This window comes from Eulemur rufifrons, unplaced genomic scaffold (assembly GCF_041146395.1).
Source record: "Eulemur rufifrons isolate Redbay unplaced genomic scaffold, OSU_ERuf_1 scaffold_384, whole genome shotgun sequence".
Taxonomy (NCBI): domain Eukaryota; kingdom Metazoa; phylum Chordata; class Mammalia; order Primates; family Lemuridae; genus Eulemur; species Eulemur rufifrons.
In genome coordinates, this window is record NW_027183166.1 from 20,001 (window position 1) to 40,000 (window position 20,000).

General features: G+C 55.4%; 1 pseudogene; it reads right to left on the reverse strand.

The window, feature by feature from the left end:
* Positions 1 to 208: 208 nt before the first annotated feature.
* LOC138380356 (small nucleolar RNA U13) lies at positions 209 to 300 on the reverse strand (annotated as a pseudogene).
* Between the last annotated feature and the right edge of the window lie 19,700 nt (positions 301 to 20,000).

Here is a 20,000-nt window from a genome sequence, read left to right on the forward strand (position 1 = left end):
CCCTGCGATCGGTATTCTTCTCGCGCGGGGCGAGGGGGCGCTCCGGAGCATTCCTCTCCTCTCGGAGTTTCTGTCTGCAGTCTCTCGACTTGCTCTCACTCCCCTACCCTGCTGTGTGACTTTCTTTTTGGTCCTTTCATTTTATCTATTCTCTCTTTGCCTTTTCCTGCCCGCCTTTCCGCTCCCCCCCCCCGGATTCATGGTTTCACGTCACGCGGGTGACGTGCCGACACACCAGGAGGCCCTTCTCACACGTGCGCGTGAACACGCAATCAACACGTTTATGAACTAGAAAGGGATCTGGTGTGACTTTGCTATTATTTCCCCTCCCCTCCTCCCCGCGCTGAGAATGAGTTTCCCCGGGCTCGTGTGCCCGCCTGGGAATCGGCTGCAGACGCCATGGCCCCGGGTCGACCACATGTTGCCCTGGGGTCCACCAGATGTCTCTGGCGAATTGGGGCCCTAGGGTGCTTGTGACGGTGTGGTCACTAGGTGTCGCTCTGGGCTCAGTATTCTTCCTTCTCGCTGTGACTTTGGTCTCTTTTTTTCGAAATTTCTTTCTTTCTTCCTCTTTTGCCCTGTTTCCATTTTCCCTTCTTAATCTCTTTCTCTCTTTTTGTTGCTTTTTTTCCACGGCAGATGGGTGATGTGTGTGTGGAGGAAACGCGGCGTCAGGGAGAAGACACATCTCACACGTGCTCGGGAACACCCGATCGTCACGCTTCTGAGTACCGACCGATGGATCTGGTCCCGAATTTTTTAATAGTTTTCTCCTCTCTCTCTCTCTCTCTCTCTCTCTCTCTCTCCCCCCCCTTCCTTCTCTTTCCTTTCTCTCCCTTCCTTTCTTTCTTTCTCTCGCTCTCTCGCTCTCGCTCTTCTTTTCTTTCTGACAGAGTCTCTCGTTCTGTTGCCCTGGCTAGAGTGCCATGGCGTCAGCCTAGCTCACAGCAATCTCAAACTCCTGGGCTCAAGCGATCAGACTGCCTCAGCCTCCCGAGTACCTGGGATTACAGGCATGTGCCAGCATGCCCAGCTAATTGGATATACGTGTGTGTGTGTGTGTGTGTGTGTGTGTGTATATATATATATATATATATATATTTTTTTTTTTTTTTTTTTTTTTGAAACAGAGTCTCACTCTGTTGCCCAGACTAGAGTGCCGTGGCGTCAGCCTAGCTCACAGCAACCTCAAACTCCTGGGCTCAAGCGATCCTACTGCCCCAGCCTCCCGAGTACCTGGGACTACAGGCATGCGCCACTGTGCCCGGCTAATATTTTTCTGTATATATTTTTAGATACTGTTTCTGTATATATTTTTAGATATATAGTTTCTTTCTATTTTTAGTAGAGATGGGGGTCTCGCTCTTGCTCAGGCTGGTCTCGAACTCCCGACCTTGAGCGATCCACCCGCCTCTACCTCCCAGAGTGCTAGGATTACAGGCGTGAGCCACCCCGCCTGGCGTGTACGTTCTGTATTCACAGCCAGACGGAAGGCAGGGAGAATGTTACCCTTTCAAAGCCCGCCCTGCTCGCCTCTCAGCCCACCGATGGCACTCTGAATCCCGTGGCATTCCTTCACTCAGCTGAATTCTTCAGCACCCGACCCCCCCCACCCCACCCCCGTGCCACGGGAGTTCGTTCTCATGGCAGAGCCATCGAGGCTGTTGCCACACGTGTTGTAGGTGCCTAGGCAGACTGTGCCCTGGCCCCGAGGAGGTACGGAACCGCCTATCGCCTCGGGAGGGAGGGACAAGATGTGTCCGTGTCCAAGGCGACGTCCTGTCGATCACGAGGAGGCCTGCAAAGGCTCGTATCTGCCAGGCATTGAGCCACATCACATGAAACACCGGTGTGTTCCTTCACTTAGGTGGTGTCGCGTGTTGATACTCACAGAGGATGATAAACCCACTCGCATGCCGGCTGAGCCCCCTGTGTCTCCTCCTCTATCCACTGAGGGAAAAAACCGCAACGAAAGGTAGAAAACCACAGGGGGGGAAGAGAGCCCGTCGCTCTCCCTATGTGACCGTCCGGAGTGCTCGTTCAGATGGGAGGAGGTGTGTTTGTGTGTGTGTGTGTGTGTGTGTGTGTGTGTTTCATTGATTTTGGTGCCATCTTTTCTCTGCAGCTGCATCAGAGGACAGCGATTTTTCCGATTTTCACTCCGCTGAGTGAATTGCCTTTTGAAGAGAATGTCCACAGGAAGCCTACGGTCCTCCCGCGGGGGTGGCCCTCCTCTAGAAATGAATCTCGTTTCTTGAACGGAGGGGACTTGTTGACGCCATCATGCTTTCGGGACGACTTCTCAGACGCTAGCTTTGGACCGCAACATAGGTGCCCCCGACATTGCCTCAAGGGTTCCGTGGTGCCTCCTGTCAAGAGACCCCACCGACCGTCCCCAGCCTGCCCGCTCAAGGGAGCCGGGCCCCTTCTGATCTGTCCGCCCGCCGGTGAAGCTCCCTCCCGAGGGTCGGAAAGCCCACCTGTTTCCCAGTTCGGTTGAATGATGGGGCACCCGGGCAGGGCACTGGCACCGAGTGACTCCATTCTGAGTCTGTCTGCTCTGGGGGGCGGGTGGGGGGGCAGTTCCGTCTCGACCCGGTGGCCTCCTACCGACTGACTCGATGGGACGGACCATTCTCACTCAGGATCGTGTACCTTCTTGGCCTAGGCACATCCCGGCACTTAAAGCCACTTTTCGGGGACACTCTCCCACGTACAGATAGATGGCCTGCACGAGTGCTCTTCCTTTCTCGAAACACTGGAAATCTGTCCTCAATTTTACCTGACCTACCTGACGGTGTGTGATAAAGGAGCATAGAACCCTCAGCCACCCTCCACCTTCCCGCTGTCCCGAGAGACAGTGCCGAGCGTGAAATTCTATCCCTGACTCTCTGTGTCCACCGGAACGTGGCCTGACTGCAGTGACGTCAGCTACGTCAAGTCGTTCTCTGGGTAGGGAAAGAACTTAACCAGATAGGCCCTATCGGTCGCTTCTCTGTTCTGATAGTTTTGTGGCAGCCATTTCTTTCCCCCTCTCTTTTCTTTTTCTGTCTCTCTCCCCCACCCCCACCCCCAAATTCTTTCTACGAAGACGTTTAGGATGTCAGATTCTGGCCACATGCCCCCCCTAGGCATACGGGGGCCAGCATAGACAAAGGTCTTCGGTACCAAGTGTTCATTCCACGGTGACAGATATTGCCACTCTTGTATTGACCAGGGCGAGATGGTGAGTGGGTCAACTCTGAAACGCCCTGTACTCTACTTCTCTCTTGGGTAGGTCCCTGCCCCAACCCTCCGGCTTCTAGCACACACCCAGGGGCACTCTCTCCTCTCTGGATAAAGTTCCAGATGATCCGATCCGCTCCGAGGAGGAAGGGGAGCTGGCCGGGCCACCCACTGTGCGCCCCACCCCCGTCAGTCATAGGGTCCGTTCTTTTCAGGATGACACCGGCAGCGGTTGCTGGGTGTCACCTAGCGGCCACTTTGATCAGACCTCGGGATCCGGAAAGTCAGGTGACGTTGGGAGTTTAAGAGCTGACTCCCGGGAGGTGTGGAGGGCGGGGAGGAGAGCACGGTCCGGACGGTCCCACCCTCTTCTTCCCGGGCCCGCAGCTCTGGGCCCGCCCGGGGCAGCCCTAGCCTCTAGCGGGTCTCCGCCCACCCGCCCTGTTGTCTGCGGGAGGCGCCCCTCCTCCCGCTCTCTGCCTCCTCCCGGGACCGTAGGCCTCTGCCCGTCGTCTTTTTTATTTTTATTTTTTCCCTTTTGTTTGTTTCTCTTTTATCTTGTGTTTTAGGCTTATCGAATATCATATCGTATAAAAACTTAAATCACAGAATGAATTATATTAAGTAACAAGATGTGGCTTTTTATCCTACGCCGAGAACGATGAATTTTTCTCTTCGTGTCCATTTTCCTGTCCTGGAAGAAATACAAAGTTGCTCGTGATACTTCCCCATCATCTTCCAGTTTCCCCGACTGTCAACACGATGTATTCGATCGTATATCTTTGTGTGTGCACGTGGGCGCCTGTACCTATTTCTTTTCGGCATCAGTCTCAGGTCTTTTGGCACCTAGGGGGGAAAAAGGAGAAACCAATAAAGGACAGAAAGACGTTCTGTCGTTTTACGCTCCCCACCACCACCACCACCACCACCACCACCACTTTTGGGAGCTTGTAGTCTGGCCTATGTCCCCAAGGCAGGTTAAATCTTTTCTTAAAACTCCCAAGTGGTCCCCTGCCCCGCCCCCCCCCCCCAGGTGGGCGGCCGGCAGAGTTCACAGGCTTTGTTTTTGGCAGAGCCTGGACGATTGAAATAATTAACCACAATCAACGCTAAAGCTGAGAACCCCTCCCCCCCTCATTAAAAGCTCTGTATTTCTGCCTAGCCCTATGTTCGGGGAAATTCGGAGGCTTGAGATGGGAAGGTCTACCCTATTTTCTCCTTTACCGGCAAAATAGACTCTCTCTTTCCTTCCTCCTCAAACAGCTTGTCCTCGGTATTCGGCCTCGTGGGCAAGTGGCCGAGCTTTCGGTAACACCAAGTCTTCTAAGTTGTGTTGTGTTATCGGTCTTGTTTTCTTTCTTTTCTTTTCTTTTCTTTTCTTTTTTTTTTTTTGAGACAGGATTTCTTTCACTCTGTCCTCTCCCAGGCCGCCTTGGCCTGATTGTAGCTCACAGCAAGCTCCAAATCCAGGGCTTAAGTGATCCTCTCTGCCTCAGCCTTCTGAGTAGCTGGGACTATAGGCAAATGCTGCCACACCCGCCATAATTTTTCTTTTTTTTTTTTTGTTGGTAGAGATGAGGTCTCATCGTGTTACCCAGGCTGGTCTCCAGCTGCTGGGCTCAAGTCACGCTCCCGTCTCTGCCTCCCAAGTTGCGGGGATCACGGGCATGAGCCACCATGGCCAGCCAGGTTATTTAAAGGTGATCGCTTTGCTATCCTGATACAAAACCCCAAATGTGCGAGTTTAAGGCACCAGACGGAGGGAGTCCCCACACTACATCGTCATGAACATTGAGGGTGGCTCACGAAACAGCTGGGATGTGGCCACACAGTAGTGATCGAGGAGATATATTCTAGTGGGATAGCAGAAATATAGAATGTCCTGAAGACACTAAATGTCGGAATGCCACAGCAGTCAATGGCTGACAAACTTCCATTCCATCGTGTCATGGTAGGCGGCTTACTTTTCTCCTGCTCCCTCGGTATGATTAAGGCCTGACGTAGAAAATGTCTACGTCTCATCCAAATCCATCGAGACGATGGAAGGGGGAACTGGGAGAGGAATAAAGAAAAACAAGAGGGGGAGAAGGAGGAAACTGCCTCCCCTGCCCCCATGCTACCCAATTAATAAATGAAGAATGGCCTCTTCCCTCCTCTTCCCAACCCCTAACTATGCCTGGAGGTGTATCGTAGGCCTACAGTCCTAAGAAATGTACAACTACTGATAGTAATGGGAAGAAATGCAGTCTAATAGGTTTCTGTGCAGTGGGACACCTGGCCAGGGCACTTACGGTGAATGGAGCTTGCAGGGCGGGCGGGAGGTTGCTCTGGGTGAGTCTGTGAGTTGGCGGTGAGTGGTGAGTGAATGTGAAGGCCTAGGACATTACTTACTGTAGGTTTTCATAAACCCTGGACACTTAGGCCACACGACATTTACCTTTAGAAATTTCTTTCTTCAATAATACATTAACCTTAGCTTACTGTAAGTGTTTTCACTTCATAAACTTTTCCATGGTGGTTTGGCTTTTTTTTTGTTTGTTTGTTTGTCTGTTTGTTTGTTTGTTTGTTTGTTTTTCTTTCTTTTAAACTTTTGGACTCTTTTGCAACACCACGACTTAAAACACAAATGCGTTGCACTGTTGTACACAGATATTTTCTTTCTCTGTGTCCTTATGTGTTCCGTAAGCTTTTTCCTACTTTTAAAGTTTTTATCGTTCTATGCACTTTTCAAAATAATAAAAACTAAAACGGGGGGGGGGGGTGGGAGAGGGAAGGAGAGAAATACACACACATGAATATGTTTCCCAAGTGAACTGAGGAAGGGGGCCGAGTCAAGGTTCTCAGGGAGCCACCAGTGATGAAACGGTCAGGCTCAGAATCAGCATTGCAGAGTGGCTGCAGAGCCGGGGGGCCTGGACTGGCTACCTGGACGACACTCCGTGTTTGGTAACTTGGCGAGTCATACATCCTCTTGAGCCTCAGCCTCTTCATCTGCAAATGCAGAAATCATGGTGCCTACCCCACAGGGATATTGTGCAGAGTGAAAAAGCAAATGCAGGCAAAGCCCACAGAAGCACGCGTGGTAAACAGTAAGCCTTTAATCGTGGTCACAGTCGTTGTTATAGGATCATCTTCCTATGTCCTTGTCTTTTAAAGATTAGCAGAACCTCCCAGAAGATGAGAATGGGCTCCCCCTGAGCAAGTCTCGGCTGTAAAGTCACAGGCATGTTGAGCATGTGGCACAGAAGGCAGAATAAAAACCTGATCCCGGAACATTATGTTCCTGCAGGACATGAAATCATTGAAGGTATGGGAAATCCTACCTCATATCCGTTTTACTAGAACACCTATGATTGCGTACGCACATGGACGCACGCGCACGCGCACCCCAAACTTTTTGAGCTTCACAAAACAGCGTAACCAAGGAACACACTATGATGCTTCTTAGCGATCTATTTAGGCCCAGGTTACTCGTCACTCTGAGCCTGCCTCCTTATCTGTCCAATGAGAATAGTGTTTGTCACAATTATCGTCATCGTCATCCTACCTAACGCTTCTGGTAAAATTGAAGTGTGAGAACACCCGCTAGACAGAAAATCCATGTTATCTCTCAATTTTTCTTCCTCCTGATTTCTATCTGAATCTGTGAGCTCGCTTTGGTTCACTTCGGTTTTTCAAGAGGCTCCGGTTACCTTCTCTCCCACCTATATCGGATTGGGTCTGACGGAAGAAAGAAGGAAAAAAAAAAAAAAAAAAAACATAGTAAAGAAAGCAGAACAACATTTGTTTCTGAAGCAACCGATCAAACATTGCTGATGAGCCGGTCTTTTCTATTTCAGTAAACCAAGGAGGCCTATTGTCACGAGGATGTGAGGGGCCCGGGTAAGATTGGATGATTACCCCTAAAGGAGACAGAGCAGACAGACTATGGCACATGTGATCTTAGCAAAGAGAATAAACAGTGACCTCTCTGCCGAGTTGGGCCTTAGCATACCAAAGGGAAATAAAGGTGTAATAGGATGCTCAATTTTTACTCTGGAAACAGAGGTTGGTTGGGCACTGAACTGAGAACACTGAATTTTTTACCCTCCTTGATATTCACATAGGCTTAGAGGAGGCAAAAAAAAAAAAAAAAGAATACTGAGCCTATAAGTCATCCCTAAAACTCGGATTTTATGTTCCCTTGCCTTTTCATAACTGAGCAACACACAACATTAAAGAATGGACACAGGCCGGACGCGTTGGCTCAGGCCTGTAAACTTAGCACTCTGGGAGGCCGAGGCGGGAGGATCGCTCAAAGTCAGGAAGGAGTTCGAGACCAGCCCGAGCGAGAGTGAGACCCCCCGCCCCCGTCTCTACTAAAAATATAGAAAGAAATTGTCCAGACAACTAAAAATATATAGAAAAAAATTAGCCGGGCATGGTGGCACATGCCTGTGGTCCCAGCTCCTGGGGAGCCTGAGGCAGGAGGATCGACTGAGCCCAGGAGTTTGAGGTTGCTGTGAGCTAGGCTGACGCCACGGCACTCACTCTAGCCCGGGCAACAGAGTGAGACTCAGTCTCGGGGGGGGGGGGGAGACCCAAAAACAAACAAACAAACAAACAAACAAACAAAAAAACTGGAAGGGACACAGACTTCCACAGGTTTGTGTGTGGCCCCTTTTACTTATTAACGCTACAGGACCTTAATTATTTGTGCTCTGAATCTGATATTCAAATTATCCTTGTGGCCAACGCGTTTGAACAGTAGATGGTAGGGGAAGAAGAGTTCACCTCCTGAATAGATGACAAGTAACGGGAGTACTGGTGAAATTACAAGTGGCTTACGTTTACACACTGAAAATCCCAGTTAGCCGCTACCATGAGTTCAAAGAAGAGATCTAAATTTCTGACCCTATGACCCTAAAAGATATTTCCTCCCATGGTGTCACAGATAAAAATAAAACTGCATCCTAGCACTTTGGGAAGCCTAGGGGGAAAGGATCGCTTGAGGCCAAGAGTTTGAAGTTGCAGTGATCTATGATGATGCTACTGCACTTTAGTCTGGGAAACAGAGTGAGGGCCCGTCAAAAGAAAAAAAAGAAAAAGACAAAAAGAAAGAGAGAGAGAGAGAGAGAGAGAGAGAGACAGAGACAGGAAGACACAAGGAAAGAAAGAAAGAGAGAAAGAAGAGAGGAGAAGAGAAGAGAAGCGTCAATCTATCCATTGCATTTTCTACCCTTTAGGTGACTGGGCTTCAGCAGGGTGATGTGATCTGACAAAGTTCATGTTGCTAAGAAATAAAGCACTGGAGTTCAAACTCTGAGTTTTCAAAATCCAGCATATCCCCCTACCCACCATACCGTGCCACCTCTGAGAGTGGATATCTCACAGAGGAGAGCTGTGGAGGCCATTCTTGGACAGACAGAGTCAAGTAGTGGAGACCATGGAGTCTCTGCTCTGCAGCCAGTCTAGAGACATATGGAGCCATTAACACTGCTTGTGAGGAAAATACCATGTCATAGGGAAACAGAAATATTTTCCGCCTTAGGCAGATACAATTTAGGAAAAGACCCGAAACCCCTCTTCTTCTAACAGTGCTTTCTGGTCAGACGCTGACCCCTTCGATTCACAGATTCAGATACATCATTCAATGCAAGCATTGTCAACAAGTCACTCTTTGCAGCTTTCTGAAATTTCTCGCATATAGCATACTTGTAAAGATGATCACTTATGTGAAGACACCACCCCTCCAGAAAAACAAAAACAAAACCAAAACAGAAGCCCACTTTTCTCTGCTGTGAAAATCAAGATCAGCTTTTATGAGATCCACTAAATTCACACAAGAAGTAAAATATAATCATACTGATATATGCAATTTTTCTGTTAGAACAGAATGCATGGTGCTCCTTATCGTCTCAGATACTGTCAACAGAAAGCACGCGGTGGATGAACAATCTCCGTGAGCTTTTCTACAGAGATGGGGTGGGTGTGTGTGTGTGTGTGTGTGTGTGATAAATAATGAGGGTTGAGGAGCAGATAAATGACTGGGGGAAAACAACAACAGCAACAACAACAAAAACCACTTCCTGGTTCCTCGATGCAAGCATTCATTTAAAGGGGATACTCGTATGTATACCTAGGTGGAAAGTGGAAGCAGCTTTAAAAAAAAAAAAAGAAAAATTGCTGCGAGCCCTGGTTATGATACGGCAATAAGCGCTAGCTCTTGGAAGGTGTAAAACATATTCACGGTGGCTTACGCCAATCTGGGATGTACAAAGACGAGCTTGAGCACCACCACCAACCAAAAATATGAATGAATACCTGGCTAGCGATCAGGATCAGACATAATAGAAAAGAAAAAGCTCCCAAGGCTAAAATAATGTGAACACGATTGACTCGTCCATGGAAAAGAACCCCAAATCACTGCAAAATAATTTAAAGAGTTTTATTCTGAGCCCAACGGCCGTGATCATGGCCCAGAGAGCTACGCCCAAGAAGCCTTGAGCAAGCGGACCCATTGTGGTGGGGTGGGTTACAGTTTGGCTTCATACATTTTAGGGAGACAGGAATTACATGTAAAATCACAAATCAAAACATGGAAGGGGTACATTGGTCTGGGCTGAAAAGGCAGGACATCTGGCAGTTGGGGGGGGCGGGGGAGGGAGGGTGCGGTGTTTACAGGTTTACAGCTGGGTTTAAAGATTCTTTGATTTGCAATTGATGACATAAATGAACCTCTGCCTAAAGGCTTTGCATCATGTTTTCAGTTAAGGTAAGGAGGTCTGCTAATCACAGACAAGCCACTGGACAGTTTACCCAAAACTCAAGTGCCCTGTAGTTCAGTAAACGGTTGGCCTGCTAGATATGCGTTAAGCTTTGTCTTGCCTGGCCTTAGGCCCGTCGGACATTCAGTATCTCATTGTTATAAAATCTGACTCCATCAGGGAGGGGTGTCTGACTTCCCCTGTCCTTGCGGGGCAGCAGCTCAGGTTTAAGGGTTTTTCTAGGGTTCCCTGGGCCAACCACGGGACGGGTCAGCTGGCGGTGGCGGGCGGGGGGCGGCTTAAGATTTTATTTTAGTTCATAGACTCCAGAAATGGTGTTTCCCTGGCAAAGACACACGAGTTCATGAAAAGCTTTCATTCAGTTGGTCTGGCTCCTCCCTGAGGTCGTCTCCCTGCCCCCCACTCCTCCCATCCCCTGGGGCCGGAGCGGGGGGGGGGGGGGGGGGGGAGGGGTGAAGGCCCAAGAGGAGAGGCGCGTGGGGGAGGTGCCGCTCCCAGAACCAGAGACTCGTCTGGGCCCCACGTAACCCAGCCACCGCGACCGCTTCGCCCGAGGAGGTGCCCAGCAAGTCGTGCTTCTGCCCCTCGGGATTGCCTGCGGGCTGGGGGCGGGGTACGAGCTCCCGGCCCAAGAGGGAAACCCCTAGCCTGGCCGCACAGATGGCCGGGCCCCCGGCGGAGCCCTTCCGCCGTTTTCCACCCCTCCTCCACTCACTGCGCTGACTGCGCATGCGCGCTCGCACGTAGCCGCCTCGGGCTTCTCTCGGGCGGAGCCGCTTTCAGCCGCGACCCCGCCCCGCGAGCTGACTGCGCATGCGCGCTTGCACGTAGCCGCCTCGGGCTTCTCTCGGGCGGAGCCGCTTTCAGCCCCGACCCCGCCCCGCGAGCTGCCGCTTCCAGGCGGCACAGCGCATGGGGGAGGGGACGGAGCTCTAAAGAAATCAGTCCCCTCCGTCTCCTGCCTCAGGAAAAGCCCCAAACCCTTGGAGAACTGCCACCCACCGCCACTGCCGTGTGTGTGTGTGTGGGGGGGGGGGGCGGGGGGGCTGGGTCTTTACTTTGTGTCCTCCTTGTGGCCCAGTCCAAGGCGGCTGGGCTGCCAAACAGATCGTCTCGAGAGGGAGGCAGGAAGGGCCCAGGTCTGGACAGGGGTGGATTGGACCCCTCCACCCTGGGGTGTGGACTTGTGACCGAAAGCTCAGCTGCTTGTCCACGAGGCCGAATAACGAGGACAAGCGGTATGAGGAGTAAGAAAACAGAGAGTCTACTTTGCTGACAAAGGAGGAAATAAATAGGGTAGAGCTTCTCAGTCTCAAACCCCCAAATTTCGTGAACATAGGCCTAGGCAGAAATACAGAGGTTTTAAAGGAGGGAGGGTTGGTTCTCAGCTTCAGGCAATTACTGCAGTTAGCTGTTCTAAAGGTCCCGTCTCTGCTGAGAAGAAATCCCTTGAACTCTGTGGGCCGCCCACCCTGGGGGCCACCTGGAGTTATAACCAAAGAGTTAACGTGCCTCAGGGATGCAGGCCGGGCTGCAAGTTCCCAAAAGCCTGGGGGAAGTTTTAAAAAGACAGAAAATCTTTCTGCCCTCTTCCCCTCCCACCCCCCCACAAAGCCATTTTCTCTGGTGCAGACTCGGCACCCTCCCTGCCCCCCCCCCCCCCCCCCCCCCGTGCAGGCCTGTTTGTCCTCAATCATCTGTGAGGTTCACGAGGAGGAGATGCTCTCTCGCTCTCCCCACCCTCTTTCTTCCCTTAGGAAATCCTCAGCGCTGTTCCACACACTCAAGGTGGCGGGCCTGCTCCGGCCACCAGCCACCTCTTGTGCCACCTCCCGCCCCCCCCCCCCCGCCCCCAACGGAGTAGGTGTACAGACAGGAGCACACTTTACCGGAGGGCGCCTGGGGATGAAGAGTTGTGGTGGCCAAATGGGGGATGCGGGGCGGGGAGGAGAGTGGCTGGCATTTGGCAAAGAGTGACACGGAGTGGCCATCCAGGCTTGTCTGAAAAGTGGGACTACGAGCCTGAGAGCGCCGACGGAGTCGATGGACATGGTCACTGCTGTGGGATGTCTCTTTTACCACGATGTAACACCAAAGCAAACCCCTGACCCGCTGGGTCGGAGAAGGCCTTGTGGGCAATTTAGAAAAGCCATGGCGTGGCCATTTGGAATACTTCCTGCCTCTCCGGGAATCAAAAATTAGAAAGGACCATGGGTTCTGTATTAACGTACCAAAGGCAGGCAGAATTTTAGCCTTTTAAAGCCTGCCCTGGCCCTATCTCAGCAAGGCAGTGGCACCCCAAGTTCCGTGACATTTCTGCACTCGGCGGCTGACTTCTTCAGCCATCTGTTGCGATGCCCCTGCCAGGTGGCCACTCACTCGCCCCTTCAGTTCAACCCTTGTACCAGAAAGTGTTGCCTTCTTCCTAACCCCTATGGGGGGACCGGGGGGTGACGTGTGTGTGGGGGGGGTAGTGGAAATGGGCAGACCCCACAGGTGCAGCCTCTTCCAGGTCATAATGGGCCTGAGGCAGCGTGGGATTCCCCCGGAAGGGAGGCAGGGTGGCACTACGGCACCGAAGCCTGACGCCGGCGGCCACGTGGATGGTGGGGGACACGTTAGACCGCTGAGATGCAGCCACTGAGAGCCACCCCGCAGCAAGAGGTCTCTCTGGCAGAGCAGGCACTGAGTCCGCAAGTCAAGACAGCTGGGAGGCCTGGGAGACAGAGGCCCTGGATCTCAGGTCCCGGGGTGGGGGCGGGGGGCAGTGCCAGTGCCTGGAGAGAGAGAGAGCCCAGGCTCCAGAGGCCATGATGGGGCCTGGTGGGCAGGGCCGAGGAGGTCAAGGCCGGGTGTGGTGGGGTCCGGGATGAGGGGCTTGGGGTGACGGGCAGGGAGAACGACCCGTTCACTCAGACGTGCCCTCAGAGGAAGGCAGAGGTGCGTTTTGCCTTCCTCCGGCTAGTGGAACGCTCGGCATTTCTTTCCTTCAGAGCTGGGTTGAACCGGTGTGGCATCTGTTATAGTACGGAGTGCGAGACAGGACAACCTAGAGACCGAATTGAGCCAAGTCATGAGTCCACATTAGCTGGCCAGCGACCACCCCCTGCCCTGTTAGGGTACAGGTACAGAGAATGGCCCCGAGCCGAAAAAAGCAGGAAGGTTTCAGACTATCCTAAGCTAGAGCTCCGTGACTTTAGGCACGGCGGTTGAAACAACACTATACCACCTACTCCGCAGCTGTGTGGTCCGGGACCAGCCTCGGGCCCCCGTTTCGTTTCGGTTACAGTCTTTAAGCGAGCAGGTTTACAGAAACAGATAGCTCCAATTAAGGAACATTCTTTCAGGCGTTAAGCAAGCACAATCAATTTTACGACAGGCAGCTGGAAAGTTTAAACACTTAGTTACAAGTTAATTGCTTTGTTTTATCTCCGCAAGGTACGTATTTCCAATTACAGACCTAGGTCAAGCGGACATCGGTCACCTAGCGAGCAAGCATAAGTTTTCAAGTGGGCCTTTACAGCGTCCAGACAGGCCTCGGTCCAGTTATTGTGCATTCTTTTTGACCACTTGGAAAGCTGCTAGCACCGTTCCGGGCCTCACCTCACTCACGCGGAACTACAGAGTGATGACCTGGGGTGGGTGGGTGGGTGGGTGTGTGTGTGTGTGTGTGTGTGTGCTCCCTCCTGTGGTGGGAAGGGTGATCTGCTCGCCCACCCGGCGTGGTGTCCCCCACCCCTGCCCCATCTTGGCGTTTACAGAAAACAAACACGAACACAAGAGAGGGAGCCGGAGGAGGAGGAGGAACATATGCTGCTATCCAGGTTATCCTGGGAGGCTTCCTAGCCATTTCTGAGGAAACAGTGTCTCCTGGCTGTCTCCCGTAGTTTTATTTATTGACTTATTTATCTATTTTTCCTTTTGGCTTGAACCCATTCTTTTCGTTTCGGCATCTCATCTGACATCCTCTTCTGAGAGGAACCTGGAAACGTTTCCCCGTGTTGCATCTTTTCAGGCTCTGTACGACTGACGAGCATCGTCCCTCTTCAGTCACTGGGCTCTTTGCTAGCCAGGCCTTAATTCTCCACGTTGTAAACCCCAGATCGGATCTCCGCCCGGAGTCCTGTAGAGACCCACCGAATCGATGTTTGGACTGGGATGTCTCGTAGACCTTACCTATTAAAAACCGATCCAGGCCAGGCTTGGTGACTCACGCCTGTAATCCTAGGCCAAGGCGGGGAGGAGGACCGACCGCTTGAGGTCAGGAGTTCGAGACCTGCCTCGGCAAAAGCAAGACCCCCGTCTCTACCAAAAATAGAAAAAAATTAGCCGGGCATGGTGGCACACGCCTGTAGCCCCAGCGATTTGGGAGGCTGAGGAAGGAGGATCGCTGGAGCCCAGGAGTTTGAGGCTTCCAGTGAGTGAACTATGCCCTGCTCCCCCGCCACCCCTCCCCATCATCTCTAACGAAATGACAGTAAAATAAAATAAAATAAAATAAAGCTCAGAAAAAAAAAAAAAAAGTACTATGTAGTGAGACCGATCCTAAGAACACGGGCGCGGGGAAGGAAGTCACTACCACGGTATAAAATTGTATAAACGTTACCCGATTCTGTGTGCGTGCGTTTTCTGAGAAATGACCCCCTTTTGCTATGGGGCCGGGACTGGAGTCCCAGTTTGGGACCATAGGATTCCCCGCACTCGACTCCAGACTGATTCGACCTAGGGTTAGCTCTGTGTAAACACTCTTTAGACGTGGGTGTTTTATGGATTTCTGTCCTTCGGGAGAAACGACTGGCCCGGGTACAGGAGTGAGTGAATGTACCGACCGTCTTCTCCCATCTCTCTCTCTCTCTCTCTCTCTCTCTCCCTCCCACACACAGGCACACGCGCGCGCGCACACACACACACACACACACACACACACGCCGTTTCCGGGAGCGCCCACTTCATGCGCTTCGGTCCACCGTGACAGATAGTCCAACTGTGAGATCATCGTGAGTGGCTGCGCCTAGGCCCCGCTCTGAACCTCTCCGTACTGTTCGTGTGTCTTCAGCAGGTCCTGCCTCCACCCGTGGCATCTAGCACGGGCCGATGGGTCCCTGTCCTCTCTCCCTGCCGTGGACGCCCCCCTCCGGCCCCCCGCCCCCGGGGGCTCTCTGGTCGACTAGTGGTGGGGAGTGTGCCCGAGGGCTGAGAGACGTGGTCCGAGAGGGGCCGGGAGGAGGCCTGCGACCCAGTGTGTACCCACTCCCGCCCCCACGCTCCCTCCCCCACGAGGGAGCCCGTCCTTTCCAGGCTGACACTTGGATCGGTGGATGACGGGGGTCACCTGGCGGCGGGCGAGCGTTATGGGAAAATCCGGTAGGCGTGTTGCGACGTCCTGCCACAGAGATGGCTCTGGCGACAGCCTCGGGCCGCCCCACCCTGGCCCCCGGCCAGGCCCCGTGAATGTGTTCTCTCTGTCCCTGACTTCTTTCTTTGTTTCACCAGCCGGCGTGCTCTGAGAATGTGAAGTGTATCATAGTTCCACCCTGGGTTTCATGATCCTAAGATAGGAAGGGGTTTTATGATTCCACGACAGAAAGGTTTTCTCATCCTATCATCTCTCCCCCCCCCCCTTTCTTTCTTTCTCTTCCTCCTTCTGCCTTTTCTTTACTTCTTTGTTGTTTCCTTCTTTCAGTCTTCCTGTCTTCCTTCCTGCCTGCCTGCCTTCCTTCCTTCCTTCCGTATTTCTTTCCTCTCTTCCTTTCTCCTGTTATCCTGTGTTTCTATCTCTGTTTTTTCCATCTTTCTTCCCCCTTTCTACTTTCCTACCTTCTTTCTTTCTCATTCTCTCCTTTCTCTCTCCTTCCTTCTTCCTTTCTCTTTCTATACTGTCTCTCTCCTTCCTTCTCTCTATCTTTTTCTCTTTCCATCTTTCCGTGCTCTTTCTTTTTCTCTCTTAATTTCCTTTCTTTTTCTTTTCTTTCTTTCCCTCCTTCTGTCTCTGTCTGTCTTTCTTTCTTTCTTCTTTCTTTCTGCTTCCATCCTTCCTTCCTTTTTCTCATTCTCTTTCTTTCTGCCTGTCTTTTCTTTCCTTATTTCTTCTTTCCTTCTGTCTTTCTGTGTTTCCTATCTCCTTCCTCCCTTCCTTTTTCTTTCTTCCCCGTGCCCTCTTCCTGTCTTTTCTTATTTACTGTTTTCTTCTTTCTGACTTTCTCTCTCTGTTTCTCCGTCTCTTTTCTTTCTGTTCTTTTCCTTTCTCTCCCTTTCTCTCTTTCTGTTTCTGCCTGTCTGTCTCTCGGCTATGTTGTGGTCTGTGCAGAGACGGGTTTGGTGGACGATGTCGGTGGTCGGGCCGACCCATCCTTTCTTTGATCCCAGTGCTAGCCAGGCCGGGGCCTGCTTAGCTTCCAAGATCAGACGAGATTGGGCGCGTTCAGGGTGGCGTGGCCCTAGACTGACCCGTCATTTTTCGATGGCTTCCGTGGGGAGTAGGGGGACTGTGTTTGATGCCCCCGGGGGACCTTCTGGACTCTGAAATGATGGGCTCCAGAGGGTTGCCCCGTGTTTTGCAGCAGACCTCTGGTGGCTGGCGCCGGTTGTGGTCGGGCTCCACCTGGCGGCCGCTTTTCTACAAGTCTCTTGTCCTCTGCATCTTCGGTGCAGCAGGCAAAGCAGGGGACAGTCCCCGATGCGAGCGAGGCTGAGTTCCGGGAAGCAAGCAGCCTTCGCGGGGCCATCTGGTTCGTGCCGGGACGCCGGCTGGGACATCTGGGAGGCAGAGCTTGGGCCTGCAGGGCTGTGTGGCGGGAGGACGTTGTCGCCGCGCTTCCAGGCTCAGCCAGCCAGGCGGCTTGCGGGGCTGCCCGGGCAGGTCGACCAGCACGCTGTGGCCGCTTTGGAGACCCGACCCACCCCGCGGGGACAGGAAGGAGACGGCACACGCGGACGGGAGAGGAGGGTGTCCGGCGACCGGCCGCCGTCCCGTGCATGCGTGTCCCTCTCCCTCGGCCTCGCCTTTCCTACCCATTTTCCCTGGTTCCCGCTCGGGAGGCAGGGACAGCCCTGTGAGTGGCACCCAGTCGTCCGTGGCTTCCTCCGAGTCCTACTCTGGGGGCGCGGACCGGGCCCTGGGTGGCGCGGGTGGCCGGCGAGGGCGACCCCTGTCGGCCCGCGGGCGCTCGTGGGCCGCGGCGGTCCCGTCCCGATGTTTTCTCCTCCACAAGTCCCCGTGCTGGGGCCGGGGACCGGGCCCTGGGTGGCCCTGGGTGGCGCGGGTGGCCGGCGAGGGCGACCCCTGTCGGCCCGCGGGCGCTCGTGGGCCGCGGCGGTCCCGTCCCGATGTTTTCTCCTCCACAAGTCCCCGTGCTGGGGCCGGGGACCGGGCCCTGGGTGGCCCTGGGTGGCCGGCGAGGGCGACCCCTGTCGGCCCGCGGCCGCTCGTGGGCCGTGGCGGTCCCGTCCCGATGTTTTCTCCTCCACAAGTCCCCGTGCTGGGCCCTGGGTGGCGCGCGTGGACGGTGAGGGCCTCCCTGGCCCTCTACGCCACGGGGGCCGACCAGATGTCCCTGAGTGCCCCTTGTCTGCTGGCGCTGGGGACCTGCTGGGGACAGGTGGCCGTGTCGAGTGTCGTGGGGGCAGGCGTGTTCAAGTGGCTCGGTCCCCGTCTTCCTGCGCGGTGTTTTTGATCACCTCATATCGTCATCTTCCGCCTGCAGGTTAGTACTGACACGCTGTCCTTCGGCGACTGTCGCTGGAGGGGTTGGGCCTCCGCACGCGGACAGGGTTCTGGGTTCCTGGGGATCCAGCGCCCTGCCCTGTTCCCTTTGAGCTGACCGCCTGGGCCCGCGCGCCGGCTCTAGGGCGTCGGAGTGTCCCGACGGTGGTGCCCGCCTCTCGCGTTGGTCTCTTGTCCCCTCGAGAGACGGCACCCGGGGGAGAGGGGGGAGGTTTGCGGCAACCTTCCCCCTTACCCCGCTGGCTCTGTGCCGTTGCGTGTCAGGCGGTCCTCGTCTTTGGGTTGTGCTTGGGAGGCGGGGCTGGCGAGGCTGAAGCGGGCTCCTCCGATCGCTGTCCTCGCCGGCCTGACTGACCTCCCCCAACCCTCCCCGTCCTCGGGGCCTGATCGATGTGGTGACGTCGCGCTCTCCCGGGCCTTGAGCCGCGTGCCAGGCGAGGGACGGTCCATTCATGGTGAATGGTGGCCGCTCTTCTCGTTCTGCCCGCGGGCACCTCACCTCTCCTTCCCCGCCTGTGGGCGGTGCGTGGGAGGCGCGGGTGCGAGACTATCCGGCCCGACCGCGGTCGCCCCGCCCTCGGCCTCGTGGCGTTGGCGGGGGGTCGTGAGTCCTCTTGACGCAGCGGGCAGCCCTCGCTCGCCCTGTGTGGCTGTTGCCTGGCCGGGGTCCCCCCTGCCCGCGACGGACGGGTGCGGGGCCGTGCCGCCCGCCCGGTCGCGCGCCCCGTTTGGCGCGCGGCTGCTGGGTCTGTGTGGCCCTTTTGTGGTGCCCCCGGAGCGCACCGGGTTGTTCTCCAAGGTGCCCGAAACCGAGCGGTGGTTGTCGTCCTCGTTCCCGGCGTCCCCCTCTGGTCGCCGCTGCAGCGTCTGCTGCGTTGGGTACACCCTCGAGCAGCGTGCTTGGGGTTGGGGGGGTCGAGGCGGGCAAGCCTAGAGGCATCCTCCTGCGCTGCGTGGGCGGGCGGGGGGCGTTGTCTCGGCGTCCCCACGATGTGTGCGTGGCGGACTTCGAAAGGCGAGCGCACGGCTTGTGCTCTTCCCACCCTGCCCGAGGGGGGGTGGTTGCACGGTCGTGTGGGCGATCGTGGTGGGGCTGGGCCGGCGACGTGGTGCCGGCCGGCCCCGTGGGGGGCCTCTGCCACCGGCCTGGTCTGCCTCGGTGACCCCTCTCCCATACCGACGGGGGAGTGTTCCCCTCGAAGTGAGGGGGCTTTTGGACCAGGGGCCCCGACCGCGAACGCTCAGGAGTCGCCAACCGTGCGTGTTTTGCCCCATGCCGCAGACCCCCCCACACCTCCCCTGGGGCGTGCCTGAACGCCTCCGCCCAGGGCCCTTACGGGGGCGACCGGGGATCGGGGGCGATCCACCTTCGGCGAGAAAGCGTCTTCTCTAGCGATCATGGAGGCGTGTCCTCTTCTGGGGTTTGTCGGATCCCCCAGCCCGCCGCCTCTCTGCGCGTCGTCAGCCGCCGCCCCTGCGGCTGCCAGTTGTGCGTGGGCAGAGTTCCCTCCTCCCCTGCCGTGGGGGGAGCGGTCCGCCGGCCCCCGCGGTGGGGGCCGAGTGCCACTCTTCGCCTAACGTGGTCCGCGCCTCCCCCCTGAACTCTGGGGGAGGGTCACGCCGGGCCGGGCCGGCGTTCCAGCTGTGAAGGGCGCCCGCGTGTGTGCGCTGCGTGCCCCGGCCGCGGGTCGCCCCGGTGTGTGCTGGGGGAAGGGGGTGGTGGTGCGGCCCGTCTCGCGCCCCCTCCCCATCCCCTGTGAGCGTGCGGCCCTCCACCCGGTCCCGTGCCAGGCCGCGGATGGATGGGCGCTCCCGTGCTGGCGCCTGTGGATTGCGGCTGGGGGGACCGCCCGGCCAACGAGGGGGTCGTTCCACCGGTGCACGGTGCTCCCCGGAGCGAGACAGGATTGGGAAACGGACGAGAATGGGATTAGGCGCGGTGGCGTGCGGGCCGAGGGCCGAAGGCCGGCGTCGCTCTGGGACGCCCCGGTGGTGAGGCCGTGGCCCCGTTGGGAGGGTCGAGGGGTGCCGAAGGCTTTGGCCGGCTGGCGTCACGGGCGCGTTGCGGGACCGCTCTCGGGTTTGGGGCGGTGGGATCCCGTGGCGTTGTTTCCCCAGTGGCCCGGTCGCGGCGCAGGTCTCGCCTCCCCACGGGCTCTCGTGCCTCGCCCTCGCGGGGTCTCATCCCTGTTCGAAAAGGGTGCTCCTTCTCTCTTCCTCACGGCTGCCGACCGCCCCGCGACGAGCGTTCGCCCGACTGCGCTGCCCGAGCCTGACCTCGCCGC